General features: G+C 41.4%; 1 protein-coding gene across 1 annotated transcript in view; it reads right to left on the bottom strand.

The window, feature by feature from the left end:
* CASP8 (caspase 8) overlaps positions 1-706 on the bottom strand; it is a 50230-nt gene extending 49524 nt beyond the window's left edge. Inside the window, exon 1 of the mRNA XM_036857015.1 lies at positions 625-706. The gene's annotated coding sequence lies outside the window, so the exon portion shown is untranslated. The remainder of the gene's footprint in view (positions 1-624) is intronic.
* Positions 707-16073: the final 15367 nt, after the last annotated feature.

Raw genomic sequence — 16073 nt, 5'->3', positions numbered from 1 at the left:
TCTTGTTTTGAAATGAGTATTAACTGAAAGACACACTCAGGCAGAAAACCTAAACTGATGATTTTGCCACTTGGGATCGTCCGTCACGGGCCACTTCTGTCAGCCGCGTCCCCACCAGATCTGGTTGGATATTCATTCAGCAGACAAGCTGGTTACACACCAGAGTCCCTTACGCAGGACCTTCATACAACTCGGCAACTTCCCCATGATTTTCTTGCCCTACATTTCCTATTATATTGTTCTGGATATTTTTCTTTGTCTTGTTAATTATTTAAGCAGTGGAAAAAGAGAGAATTAATCACCATGACTAAGGAAGTAGGGTGTCTGGAACTCAAAAATTGAGGCTGTTATTCATTAACTGGTTGGGCCAAGGAGAATTATAAGAAATCCTGCAACCCCTGGGGCAAAGCAGAGCTGAGGAGAAAGACAGAGTCAGGATAAAGGATCTCCAACCCCAAATGGGCTCTTGGTTGATTTCAGGAGAAAGTTGTAATACATACACATATATATGTATGTATGTATATTCAATTAAAAGAAAGTATCACCTGGGTGTCCCTGGGGCCACCAGCCTAGACCGCTCCAGAAACAAATCCGTTCCTTCCTAAAATGCCAGATAAATCTTACCAGAAGGCCAATACAGGTGCTTCTTTCTGGGATGTGTTCTTGCCAAGAAACGCCTCAAAAATATAATGAAAGTAAAATGAAGAACATATTGCTAGTGTTCCTGTGAACATAACTGCTGGAATTTCCACAGGCAGAACAGACACAGCAAATGAGCGTGAGAGGGTGGGGAGGCGAGCAGGAAATGAGACACGCCCTCTTCCATGTCTTGGCTTCATGACCGGTCATGCAGAGGAGAGGAGAGAGAACATGCCAGGGAAGTGAGGTACACAAACTGGAGTCTGGGCTGGTCAATTTAGGTCTCAGTCCAATTTCTACATTCCAAAAGGAGGGAGTTAGGCTAGATAACCTCTAAGAACACTTTCAGTTCAAACACTTAATGAGTGCATTTAATATGTCCTTTTTTTCATTCAGGGACTCAACTGTTTTTCTTCTAGGACTCTAGTAAGTTAAGACATTCATTCATTTAAATATATATAGAGAGAGAGCATATATATATATATATATGCCTATATGTATGTTTATATGTCTATATACACACACACACACAGAGGCGGGGGGAGAGAGAGAGACCCTATTTTGAGCCAGATACTGTTCTGGCATAAAGCAGTGAAAGAAACAGAAAAAGTTCTAGCCCTCATGATGTGATTCAGTTTGAATTTTTTCTTATATTAAAATGACGGGGGTGATGAGCAATAGGCACATGAAAAGATGCTCAACATTACTAATTATTAGAGAAATGCAAATCAAAACTATAACGAGGTACCACCTCACACCAGTCAGAATGACCATCATCAAAAAATCTACAAACAATAAATGCTGAAGAGGGTGTGGAGAAAAAGGAACCCTCCTACACTGTTGGTGGGAATGTAAATTGGTACAGACACTACGGAGAATAGTATGGCGATTCCTTAAAAAACTAAAAATAGAGCTACCATATGATCCAGCAATCCCACTCCTGGGCATATATCTGGAGAAAAACATGGTTCAAAAGGATACATGCACCCCAGTGTTCATTGCAGCACTATTTACAATAGCCAAGACATGGAAGCAACCTAAATGTCTGTTGACAGAAGAATGAATGAAGATATGGTACATATTTTCAATGGAATATTACTCAGCCATTTAAAAGAATGAAATAATGCCATTTGCAGCAACATGGATGGACCTGGAGATTATCATACTAATTGAGGTAAGTCAGAGAGAGAAAGACAAATAATATCATATGATATCGCTTATATGCGGAATCTTAAAAAAAAATGATACAAATGAACTTATTTACAAAACAGAAACAGACTCACAGACTTAGAAAACAAACATGGTTGGGCTTCCCTGGTGGCACAGTGGTTAAGAATCCGCCTGCCAATGCAGGGGACACAGGTTCAAGCCCTGGTCTGGGAAGATCCCACATGCCTCGGAGCAACTAAGCCTGTGCTCCACAACTACTGAGCCTGCACTCTACAGCCTGCGAGCCACAACTACTGAAACCCATGCACCTAGAGCCCGTGCTCCTCAACAAGAGAAGGCACCACAATGAGAAGCCCATGTACCACAATGAAGAAGAGTAGCCCACACTCGCCACAACTAGAGAAAGCCCATGTGCAGCAATGAAAACCCAACTCAGCCAAAAATAAATAAATAAAATAAATAAATTTATAAAAATTTTTAAAAAAGCAAACATGGTTACCAAAGGGAAAAGTCGGGGGGAGAGATAAATCGGGAGTTTAAGATTGACATATACACACTACTATATTTAAAACAGATAACCAACAAGGACCTACTGTATAGCACAGGGAACTCTGCTCAATATTCTGTAGCAACCTAAATGGGAAAAGAATTTGAAAAAGAATAGATACATGTACATGTATAACTAAATCACTTTGCTGCACACTTGAAACTAACACAACATTGTAAATCAACTATACTCCAATATAAAATAAAAATTAAAAAATAAAAATGAAATTTTTTAAATGAGGGGAGAACTTTTAGTCCTGAGACACAATGTCACAGATTCACTTTTTACCATTCCTCCCCTCTAAGTACAACTAAATACCCTGAAAATAATTCCACAATCACACAAGGGCTCTCAGGGGTGCCAAGAAGAAGCAGACTGGGGAGGGATCTGAAGATTTGAGGAAAGACACCCTGTTTTGTCCCCTTGGCTTTCTTTTCATCTCTCATATATGCCAGACTGAGAACTAGAGAGGTCTACAACTAGAGCTGCCAAAAAACAAAGATTAAAAAGAACAAAATAAAAGAAAACAACAAGAAAAGAAAAGCCTGCTCTCTCTCTCTAGCAGGACTGGGAAGAGAGTGGCCAAGCAGAAAGCTAGCGGGGGAACAGCCCTTGATTCAAGTACAGGGAGGTGTCAGCGATGAATCCCCCACTCAACATTTGGGGCAGCTGCTGCGTCAGCAGGACCAGCCTGGGACTCATGCTTCACTCCAAACCCAGAGCTGTGGCAGGATAGCCTGGTGGTCCCTTGGGTCTATACTGAGGAACTGTGGACAGTTGACGATGAGATTGTTAACCAGACTCAGAATTCTAGGTTTGTTGATGCTTCTCCTGCTAGCTATTAAATGCAAGTAAAGCTCCTCATGAGGTCCAGTTCTTAACTAACAAATCCCCAGGCACAGAAAAAAGTGGCTACCACCAAAGAGCATCACAGAAAGATCAACAGACAGTGTGAGGCAAAAATGGTCTCCTGGACAATCGGACAAGGGCCTTCCCCCAAGAGGTCTCTGAGTCCAGTTACTCAATGAGTAGGTCTCAGAAGAGGAAATTGATGGGCTCCCCACCAAGGAACTCATGCAGGTACCAGGCCATGGGGGGTTTGACCGGCGGCTCGCTGGGTCTGCACAGTGACTGATTTTTGGCTAATGCAGGTGCTATTCTTTTCACCCCTCCTGATGAACTAGAGATAAATCAGAGAGCCCCAGACACTTTTACCCAGACCTCTCAGCTTTCAAAAGTAAACAGGACTGGGGGTTAGGCTGAGGTCTCTCTGTCCCCAGTGGGGACTAGAGGCCAGATGCTGAAGTTAGATTTCAATGGTGGGGGAAGTATTGCACTTCTTGGGCCTTTCTAGATATTGATGCACCAGTGACTGTGGTCTTCCAACCCCTGACACCAAGATGAGCACCGAACAGACAATGTGCTCTGGTTTGGGGGCTGAGGCCACCTCCCTTACCAGGACCTTTGCCCAAACCTGACTATGCATAGATCCCTTCAAGTCCCTGTAAACCTCCCTTATTATGGCCCCCACCACTGAATGTGCTCATGGTATTGATGATTTGTCTATGTGGACCCCCAATCACCTTCACCCTCTACCTCTGATGGGAACTGCTGCAGTTAGGGTCATCTTACTGGGGCACGTGGAAGACCTTGAACCTGCCTGACTACAAGTGCTTAGTGCTATTGTACCCCCAAAACAGTATCAGCTGCCTAGGGAAGAAAAGGAAATAACTGCCCTCGCTGCTGAGACCAAGGAAGCCCAAGTGCTGTGTGAGACTCTATTCAGCAGTCCTGTCTGCCTTGTGCACAAAACTTCGGGTGCCTGGAAACTTACCATTGATTACAGGGGGCTCAACGCTGTGCTGCTGTCCTTGTGCTGGTGGTACCTGACACTGAGACTATCACAGATGCTATTGCCCAAGCTGAGGGAACTTGATATGTGACAGTTCACATTGCAAATGCCTTTTTCAGCATCCTTCTCACTCGATCATCAGGATCGGTTTTCTTCTATGTGGAATGGGTTACAACATACCTTTAACATCCTTCCACAAGGCAACCTAAGTTCCTGAGCTATCTGCCATCAGGTGGATCCTTACTGTGGAAAAGCTCTGCTCCTGGAGGCTGTTAACGCCTCCTCCTGGTGGGCTCAGACCAGGGCACAACCCAGCAAGGACTGGACCCTCTGTTGGCCCACATGCAGCAACACAACTAGGCTATGAACACAGACACATCACAGAGTCCTAATACCTAACTGAAATCCCTGACCATAATCTGGGAAGGGGCGTGGCTTCTCATTTCAGAGGAGACAATTGCCAAGCTTTTGGTCCCCTCTGCCCCCCACAGATAGAAAGAAGGCCCAGTGACTGGTGGGACTATTCAGCTACTCACTCGCTCACATTCCCCCTGTGGGATCTTGACAGCACCCACCTATCAGTTTAACAGAAAGCTCACTACGTGTGAGTGAGACTTCCGACAAACAGGATGTCCTGGAAACCCTCCAATGGCCCACCCAGGCCGTCCTTCCCCTGGGCCACACAGAACCACATCTGCCATTTGAGTTACAAGTCTCAGCAATCTCCCTGTTTGTAAATTGGAGCCTATGGCAGAAGGACAGTGCCACAGGTCATAGGTGCCTGTTGGGCTTTTGGACACATAAGCTCCTGGAGTCAGCTGGAATGTACACACCCTTTGAGGGACAACTGTTGGCCTGTTATTGGGCATTGGTGGATACTAAGTGTATGATCCATGGCCATGAAGTAATCTTGAGACCAGAAATCCCAGTCATGTTGTGGGGCTGAGCAGAGGCCTCAGATTCCAGGGTGGGAGTGACTCAAGATCATCCATAGTAAAATAGAGATACAGGAGTGGGCAGGCAGGAGACATACTGGAATGGACAAACCTTGCCCAGCTGGGCTCTCACAACTCCTTGAAAATGTCTCAAGACTGCCCCTCTGCCTACCAGGCATCTTGCTGAAGGAGCCATCACCTCCACCAGCCCAATGGGGGTCCGGGTATAAAGACCACTTGGACCGCCCAGGGGCTTGGTTCATGATGGCTCCTCCTGGTTAACTTCTACCTGGCTGGCATGTGATGCACCTGCCATCCAAATGTTCACCGAACTCGGGAGGATAACGGATGAACACAGTGAGAACTTCAACAAAGAGATAGGATGTGTAAGAAAGTACTAAATGGAAGTTATAACTGAACTGGAAAATACACTAGAGGGGTTCAACAGCAGGCTGGGTGAGGTAGGAGAATGAATCAGTGAGCTGGAAGACAAAGCAATGGAACTCACTCAGAGCAGCAAAACAAAAAAGGAATTTTATAAAGTAAGGATACCTTTGGAAATTCCCTGGCGGTCCAGTGGTTAGGACTCCGCGCCCTCAATGCCAAGGGCTCGGGCTTGATCCCTGGTTGGGGAACTGAGATCCCACAAGCCACAAAGCGCAGCCAAAAAAAAAAAAAAAAACCTTTTAGGACTGTTGGAACAACATCAAGCAGAATAACATTCATGTTGTATGGGTCCCAGAAGGAGAAGAGAGAAAGAAAAGGCCAGAATCAAAATAAAAATTCTGCACAGCAAAGGAAACCATCATCAAAATGAAAAGGCAACCTGCTGAATAGGAGAAGATATCTGCAAATCTTATGTCTGATAAGGAGGTAATATCAATACTATATAAAGAACTCATACAACTCAACAACAACAGCAAAACAACCCTATTGAAGAATGGGCAGAGGCTCTAGATAGACATTTTTCCGAAGACATACAGATGGCAAACAGACACAAGAAAAGATGTTCAACATCACTAATTATTAGAGAAATGCAAATCAAAACCACAATGAGATAGCTCTTCACAACTGTCAGAATGCCTCTGATCAAAAAGACAAGAAATAACAAATGTTGGAGAGGATGTGGAGAAAAGGGAATCTTTGTACACCATTGGTGGGACTGTAGCTTGGTGCAGCCACTATGGAAAAGAGTATGGAGATGTCTCAAAAGGTTAAGAATAGAACTACCATATGACCCAGCTAATCCACTTCTGGGTATTTATCCAAAGAACAAGAAAACACTAATTTAAAAAGATGTATACACCCATATGTTCATTGTGGCTTTATTTACAATACCCAAGGTATGGAAGCAACCTATCATCAATGGATGAATAAAGAAAATGGAATACTACCCAGCCATATAAAAAAAATGAAATCCTGCCTTTTGCAACAAAATGCATGGACCTTGAAGGTATTATGCTAAGTGAAATAAGTCATACAGAGAAAGACAAATACCATGTGATTTCACTCATAGGTGGAATCTAAAACAAGCAAAAAACCAAAAACAAATAAACAAACAAAATGAAACAAAAACAAACTCATAGATACAGTGAACTGATTAGTGGTTACCAGAAGGGAGGGGGGTCAGGGGGTGGGGGAAATAGATGAAAGGGGTCAACTATAGGGGGATGGATGGCAACTAGACTTGTGGTGGTGGTCACTTTGTAGTGTATACAGTTGTCGAATTATAACGCTGTATGCCTGAAACTTACTTTTTAAAAAAAGTAGTGAAACCCTTGGTTTGGAAAAGTAAAAAGGAAGTAAAAAAAAAACTGTCTAAAAACGAAAATGATCTAAGCTGTACATTTATAATTCTTGTGCATTCCTCAGTATTTGTATAATATTTCAATTAAAAGTTTTCATTAAAAAAAATACGACATTTCTGGTCTCCTGATTTTCTGTTTTTCCTCCTAGACCTTGCTGGATGTTTTCATAAAGATAGAGAAAACGATCCTACCGGAGAAAAGAAACTGAGACACATTGAAAAGACTCCAAATGGTTAGGAATCTGATGAAGAGAGTCAAAGACTATGAAGATTTAAGTGGAGGGTAGAAATAACTGACACTTTTTCAGCTCAATTTATTCTTTCATTGAAAAAATCATGTCACACCATTCTTCTTCTTTGTTTGTTTTGTATTGCTTCTGTATTTTTTCCAAATTCTATTTCATTTATTATAATGTTATTTAAGTATATATAAACATAAAGCTACATATAAATGCTTTACGCTTATAGCTCTTGTACATGGATATAAGCAAAAAAAGTTTATGGATCAGACACAAGTAAAACTATAAAACTACATATAAATTATAAAAATTATATACATTATTTAAATAATTATATAAATAATTACATTAAACAAAGATGGACTAAAATTCTAATTTTAAGAAAAGACTTATGGGACTGGATTTTGTAAAACAAAACAAAACAAAAACAAACAGACAAACAAAAAAACAAAACTGACAATACACTGCTTACAACAGACAGTTCAAGTGTAAAGACACTGAACACTGAAAATATCACGATGGTATTATACTAACATCAAACAAGTAGACACAAAGCAAAAGTGATCAGAACTAAAATGAGAAGTAGACAATCCACAGTCATAGTATGTGATATTTATGCACCTCTCTCAGTTACTGACAAGACAGAGAGGAAAAGCAGTAGAGCTATAGGAGATTCAAATAACACGATGATCTTGACCTATGCACCTCTCCCAGTAACTGACAAGACAGAGAGGAAAAGAAGTAGAGCTATAGGAGTTTCAAATAACACAATGATCTTGACCTATGTGACAAAGTTGATTAATTAAGAGATGGAAGTATAAGCATGCTAGATGTAAATGTAGAATTATACCAGAAGAAACAGCTTTAGATGTCTCAGGTGGTACCATGGGGAAAAGAACCAGCAAAGTGGGGACTTTGGGATCTCCCACTGGTAAACAAATGCCTCCTTGGCTACCAGCCACTTCTTTGCACTCAACTAGATCAGCCAGACTTCCTGTCAGTTGTTGGCAGCCTGTTCTGTTCCCACACTTCACAGCCTCCCAGACTGAAAAAGAACATGTGCAGTGAGACTCAGATACAAAAGAACTCCTTGGGACTTCCCTGGCAGCCCAGTGGTTAAGACTCCGTGCTTCCACTGCAGAGGGCATGGGTTTGACCCTTGGTAGGGTGAACTAAGATTCCCACGTGCTGTGCAGTGCGGCCAAAAAATATAAAATAAGAACTCCTTGATATTAGCCTAAAATCACTGATCTCTAACCAAGGCTCATTCCAGAACTTTCCCCTAAAGATTCTGGGCTTCCACAGCTGAATCATCAGCTGGGCCATTTAGGTGCTTCCTCTCAGAGCAGCCTGGCTTCATCAGGAATGGCAGGCACCAAGTTGCCCACTTCAGTCATTCCTGAATGACTTCAACAATTTTTTTCATATTCCTCATTTACTCGTTCTTTTATTTATCTAATTTTTAACTGGTTCCCTTTCTTTACTTAAATAAAAATTGACAAATAAATGTTATTAAAAAAGGAAATTGGGGGACTTCCCTGGCAGTCCAGTGGTTGAGACTCCACACTCCCAATGCAGGGGGCACGGGTTCGATCCCTGGTCAGGGAAGTAAGATCCCGCATGCCAAGTGGCGTGGCCTAAATAAATAAATCTAAAAAAAAAAAAAAAAGAAAGAAATTTTACGTCACTACCATAAATGGAAAAACATTACATTTGCTACAGAAAATGAGCTGTAAAAATAAATAAAATGAAAATGTAACACTGTTTACTAAGCTCTAGCTAGATACTATTGCCTACTCTCTCCTTGGTCAAAAAGGGAAAGGAGCATATTTTGAGACATAATAGATATATTGGCTGTGACAGTGGATTTTTTTCCTGATGATGTAAGAGAGTTATAAAGAGGATAACTTTTCACTGTGCCATCCACTGGTGTTTAACGCATAATGACTATGCACCACCCAGTATCATTGGTGGTCCCTCTTCTGTTGTTGGGTCCCACGCTGCAGGGGACCTGTTCCTACAAGAACTTGGCTAAACGCCACCCTCCACCATGCATACACAGCAGGCTGGTAACTAGAGTGGACTAATAACCACTCTAGTTACTAGTGGGTGGGTGGATTCCAGTCGGCACCGACTCTAGTCAGTGCCTCCATGTCTGGACTGAGCACAGCAGCGGCGTCCACCACTTCTCATCCCCCATTTCTCATCCCCCACAGTTTCCTCTGGAAATTCCAGGCTCATGTCAACGCTCCCAAAGTTCAAGTGGCCAGCTGCGCGCATTCTGCCCAGGCCCAACCCCACACAGCCTGAACATGGACTTATCAAGATATAATGGGCATGCCCAGGGGCTGCTCCTAGAAGGAAGGAGGGGGGATGGTGCATTGAAAGCCAATGTCAGCACCTCCGGCCTGGCTCTTCCTCTACTGACAACTTGATCTGCAACCCTCAGTCTCTGGGGAAGGATCTAAAGTTGCTATGTCAGCCACCAGGGTCAGCCTTCCAGAAGCAGGCAGTTGGGGAAAGAAGCCTAGTCTTTTACTATGCATATAGAAAGCAGCTGGGTGAGCTTGGACTCTGGAATCAGGCAGAGCTGCCTTCAGCTCTGCCTGTCGCCGAGGATCTGGACACCTTCCTTTGCTCCCCTGAGTCTTGGTCTTTTCACGTGGGAAATAGAGATAAAAAATGACTACCTGATAAGGTTGCCCTGGGGAGTCGTGCTTACGGATGTTCTCTTACAAGAGCTCCATAAATGCTAATTCCCTCAGGCAGCCACAGTCACCTACGCTCTGAAGCTCTTGGGGTCGGGAGGGCAGGCAGGAAGCTCAGCACGGATAACCAGTCACAGATCACACCAGACACAATGGGAACCAGAAACCAGCGCTCACGGTGACTCAACCTCTCCCCATCCTTCGCTCGGGTCACTGCCACCCCCTCCCTCCCACGCTGCCTGCAGTTCTGCTGGTTTACTTGTTTCTTACTGCCTGGCCCCGAGAGTTGTCATTTATCAATTATTTACTTGATAATTGATTTTATCAACTTTACTTTCAAAGTTACTCCTTTGAAAAATACAACATCCCCCCCCCCAGAAAAAGCCCTCCCACAGATACAAAAACAAAATAAAAAGCAGTAGTTTATCACTGTACTTATTTATTTACTTAAAGCACCGATAAAAACGTGAAAACCAGGAATTCCCTGGCGGTCCAGTGGTTAGGACACCGTGCTTTCACTGCAGGGGCCGGGTTCAATCCCTGGTGGGGGAATTGAGATCCCACAAGCCATGCACGTGGCCAAAAAAAAAAGTGAAAACCTCTCCTATGGCCTCTTCGATGCCACCTTGAGAGGTCACCACTGTTAACATCTTGATTCTTTCAGTCTCTTTTCTATGTTTGTAAAGCCATCATGACTCTTTCTCTGCTACTTGCTAGCTGTGTGACCTTGGGCAAATTATTTAACAGCTCGGTGCTTCAGTTTCCTCATTCATAGAGTAGAGATATTAACAACTCCTGCATTTGAGGGTGATTATGAAAATCAAATACTTGCAAAATATTTAGAACAGTTCCTGGCATGCTGAGTAAACACATAATAAGTGTGAACAAACATTATTATAGCATCTATGCACATACCATAGATGCTATACCGTTATATATGCCATATATACCATTTCGTTTACAGAATCAGGGTCAGTATACCATGCCAGAGTCAATCAATGTATCGCCTCTCAGCTCAAATCTACTCTTCTTAGTCTGGCGTGGTGACACTGTAGCTACACCGTGTAAAATATCTCTTTTGCCAGCTGGCACACTCTTAGGCTTTGTAGGCAGAGGGCACTGGAGGACCAGGGTGAGCGAGAGCGGAGGGAGAGGTTTCTCTTCCTGGTAAGGGCTGCTCCTCATGGGGCCCGCTGCTGAGAACTGTATCAGGTCCCAGTGGGCAGCGCCCCGCTCACCAGCCCCACTTGCCGACTGCAGACGAGCTCTGGCCCGTCATCCCCCTCGGGAACTTCTCTATCGTCTGTGGGCTCAGCCACATCTTCAACCAGTTCTTTTTTTTTTTTTTTGCCCCTCAGCTTGCAGGATCTTTGTCCCCCCACCAGGGATCAAACCCATGCCCCCTACAGTGGAAGCATGGAGTCTTAACCACTGGACTGCCAGGGAAGTCCCTTCTTTTACCAGTTCTGATTCCCAACCTTGGGGTCTTGGGGAGAAGTCTTCCAAATTTCTTCCTTCCTTGGGTACTCGCCCTCAGCTCTGGAGATATTTTACCTTGAGCAGTTAACCTTCCTTAACTGGTTAATCATTCTTCCAATTAAATTTTCCCTTTCAAATTAAATTACAGATGTGGTTTCCATCTCTGACTGGACTCTAATATATATATATATATATAATATATATACTATATATATATAATATATATATAATATATATATAGTATATATATTATATATGTATAATATATATATTGTATATATATTCAGTCAGGGGTTATACTACATATTATAGCTTCCTTTCTTTTTACTTATCAAGATATAATGGGCATCATTCCAGGTCTGTACATATAATCCTAATTCATTCTTTTAATTCATGCCTAGTATATCATCATATACTTGTAAAATTTACTTAGCCATTGCTCTGTGTAAGGAATAGTTTTCAGTTTAGGTAGTTTGTGGGTAGTTTCCAATTTGGGCTGTTATACAGGGTGCTGTACTGAACATGTGTTTTTGTGAACATGACTGTTTCTGGGAAAATTCCTGGAAGAGGAATGAATTGCTCTGTCCTAGAATTGTACAATTAAATTTTTGAAAGATATGGTGAAATTGCTTTCCCTAAAAGGCTGCACCAATTTATATTTCCAACACATAAAAGTGCCCATTTCCTTACACCCTTTCCAATCTTTTTTTTTCTTTAACTTTTATTAATCTGAGGGGTAGTATCTCATTGTTTTAGTTCGTTTTGTGCAATTACTAGGAAGATTGAACTTTTCAAAACTTTATTGTTCATTTTTATTTCTTCTATGAAATACTTGTTCATATCCTTTATTCATTTTGCAGTTGAACTTTTTTTTTCATGATAATGATACAGGTGAATTTTTAATAATGAAAAAGAAAATACTGCCAAAATATCTCATTGATAAATCAAATCTGTAGATAGAATTTTAACTTAAACATAAAACTATTACTTTGGCTGTAGCTAATTTAGAACTTGTGATCATGGAGAAAGATGTTAACAAAAGTATACTTCTGCTTGGTAAATCTTTCTTATCACAACCACATATATTGGCAGGATCCCAGCCTTTAATCACATGCGGTTGAACTTTTTGTCACTTTCTTTCTGATTCATAGAAATTCCTCCTCAGTTCATTCCTAAAAGTATGTTTAGTTTTACAAATTTTATTAGAGACCTTCATCCTTAGTTACTTACATAGCAAATATTTTCTCCTCATTTATTGCATGTCTTTTTTTTTATTGTGGTAAAATATATGTAACATAAAATTTACCATTTAAACCATTTTTAAATGTACAGTTCAGTGGCTTTAAGTACATTAACACTTGTGTAACCTTGCACTGTCCATCTCCAAATTTTTTCATCTTCCCAAACTTCATTGCCCATCTTTTTTTTTTTTTTTTTTGGACAAAACTATTTTTTATTGGAGTATAGCTGCTTTACAATGTTGTATTAGTTTCTGCTGTACAAGGAAGTGAATCAGCTGTATGTATACATATATCCCCTCCCTCTTGGAACTCCCTCCCATCCTGCCCATCTAGGTCATCACAGAGCACCAAGCTGAGCTCCCTGTGCTATACAGCAGGTTCCCACTAGCTATCTGTTTTACACATGGTAGTGTATTTATGTCAAATCTAATCTCCCAATTCATCCCACCATCCCCTTTCCCCCGTGTCCACACTTCCGTTCTCTACATCTGCATCCCTATTCCTGCCCCGGAAATAGGTTCGTCTGTACTATTTTTCTAGATTCCACATACATGTGTTAATATACGATATTTATTTTTCCCTTTCTGACTTGCTTCACTTTGTATGACAGACTCTAGATCCATCCATATCTCTACAAATGACCCAATTTCATTCCTTTTTATAGCTGAGTAATATTCCATTGTACATATGTACCACATCTTTATCCATTCATCTGTCAGTGGACATTTGGGTTGCTTCCATGACCTGGCTATTGTAAACAGTGCTGCAATGAACACTGGAGGGGGGATCTTTTATTGACACACCTCCTTTTGGGAGGTCTGAGGTCTTCTGCCAGCGTTCAGTAGGTGTTCTATAGGAGTTGTTCCACATGTAGATGTATTTCTGATGTATTTGTGGGGAGAAAGGTGATCTCCGCGTCTTAATCTTCCGCCATCTTGAAGCTTCTCCCATTGCCCATCTTTTAATGCAATCTTTGTGTCTTTGATTATAAGAAGTTTTGTATTTTTATGAAGTCAAATGTATCAATCTTTTCGTTTATGATTTCTGGCTTTTATGTCTTGCTTAGTGAAACTTTCTCTGATTTTTTATTTCCTATATTTCTTTTAATACCTTTATACTTTTGTTTAACATTTATGTCCTTGGAATTTTTGTGTATGTGTGCATGGTCTGAGGTAGGCATTTAATTTTGTTTCCTTGCAGGAGGAGAGCCAGTTGTCCTAAGACCATTTTTTAAATTTACCCATTCTTTTTTGATTACTTTGTTATTTCACTTTTGCCCCATCCACCCCCAAAAATATGTGTAAATATATATATATATTCCTTTCTTTTCTCCCCAGTCAGATTATAATTTCCTAGAGGGCAGGGACATTTCTTGCATCCATAGATCTTCTAACTGCCTGATACATGGCAGAGCTTAGTACATGTTGGATGGTGGTGTGGCTGATAGGGAAGCTGAATGAGAACTAGCCCATTTTAAGTACGGCAAAGCATCAGGTGTCAGAACTCAGAACTAGGAATAAATAAGAGCTGTTTCCCCAATTTTCATGAATGGATGTGTTTGTGGTTTATGTTAATTCTGGCTTATCCCTTTGTGCAAAGCACTGCCTTAGGTTGGAGAATAGGAAACAAAGGATAAATAAGATCTGATTTCTGCCCTTATGAAATTTGCAATCCCTATAGGGGGCTAATTAAATCATAAACAGGATGGAATAGTCACAGTAAAAAAAAAAAGATACATATACCCCAATGTTCATTGCAGCACTGTTTACAATAGCCAAGACGTGGAAGCAACCTAAATGTCCAGTGTCAGAAGAATGGATAAAGAAGATGTGGTACATATATACAAGAATATTACTCAGCCATTAAAAAGAATGCAATAACGCCATTTGCAGCAACATGGATGGACTTAGAAACTGTCATACTGAGTGAAGTAAGTCAGACAGAGAAAGAGAAATATTGTGTGATATCACTTATATGCGGAATCCAAAAAATGACACAAATAAACCTATTTACAAAACAGAAACAGACTCACAGACTTAGAGAATGAACTTATGGTTACCAGGGGGGAAGGGTGGGGGGGAGGGATAGTCAGGGAGTTTGGGATCAACATGCACACACTGCTGTATTTAAAATGAATAACCAACAAGGACCTACTGTGTAGCACAGGGAACTCTGCTCAACATTCTGTAACAACCTAAATGGGAAAAGAATTTGAAAAAGAATAGATACATGTATATGTATAACTGAATCACTTTGCTGTATACCTGAAACCAACACATTGTCAATCAACTATACTCTAATATAAAATAAAAAGTTTAAAAAAAGTCTTGTTCGCCCTTTCAAAGAAAAAAAAGATCAGAGCGACCTATATGTTCTAATATAGAACAGCCTCTGAGATATGTTCAACTAGAAAACCAAGGTGCAAAGAGTCTGCTAACATTTGGGAAGCAAGGAAATGAAGGAAGGACACAGACACATGCTTCTATAAGACTAAAACGTCTCTGAAAGAATATTCAAAATATTGGAAACAGTAATTACCTCTGTGGAAGGAACTGGGGGCTTGGGGGACAGGGGTCAGTGTGAAGTTTACTTTTTCCTGTGTATCTTTCTGTAGTGTTTAAATTGTTTCCTACTTGTCTGCATCATATTTTCCAAATGAAGAAAATAGGAATTTCTAAAAGATGTTTATGGTGAAAGGAAAGAGATGAGCACATATACACATGTAACAAAAGTAGGAATAATAAGATAGAGTGTAGAGGGGTGATACGTTGAGAATTCTAAACTCTATGGCTCCAAAATAGAACAGTGGGGCTTGCTGCAAGGGGTCAGGCTGTCATCTTGCTTCAGGGCACGGTGGCTCTCAGGTACCGTGGGCTCTGGACGGGACTATTAAATGCTGACCTGCCTGTGCTCAGAGTGTCTGCTGTCAGAGCCAGGGTGGAGCTGGGAGGGGAGGTTGTTGAGATCTGAGAGCCTGTTCAGTGCCCTCACATGTGTTCTCTTCCAGCCGCTGAATTATTTTCAATGTCTTTCCCAGAAACTATAAGTTCCTACTGAACACAAAGAGCAAAAAGGGGGAAATGGATTTATTACCCGCAGGGATCTTGGACCTAAGGAGGCAGTGCCGGAGTCTGAGGAGGAGTTGAATCAGCCTAACTCTTCTACCAGACAGCTGTGCTTCCAATTACTGGCAGAATGAATCATGTTTCTTGTAAGTAATAGAACTGCCCGTTTCATTCTATCTTTAACCTGGGCGAAGTCCATTTCTCACAGGCCTGAAACTGTGGATTATATTGGCTTGTCCTAGACATTTCATGGTGATAACTCCAGTGGAGAGGTCAGACTCCCATCTCCAGGAACTGAGATGGGGTGCAAATTACCCTATGTAGGCTTCTGTCCCTCAGGGAATATTTTCACAAGAGCAGTGTGGTGAAGACAGGAAGGTCAGGATTGTGG

This window comes from Balaenoptera musculus, chromosome 7 (assembly GCF_009873245.2).
Source record: "Balaenoptera musculus isolate JJ_BM4_2016_0621 chromosome 7, mBalMus1.pri.v3, whole genome shotgun sequence".
Classification (NCBI taxonomy): Eukaryota; Metazoa; Chordata; class Mammalia; order Artiodactyla; family Balaenopteridae; genus Balaenoptera; species Balaenoptera musculus.
Note: the sequence above shows the minus strand (reverse complement) of the source record. Positions and strands in the feature narration are given on the sequence as shown.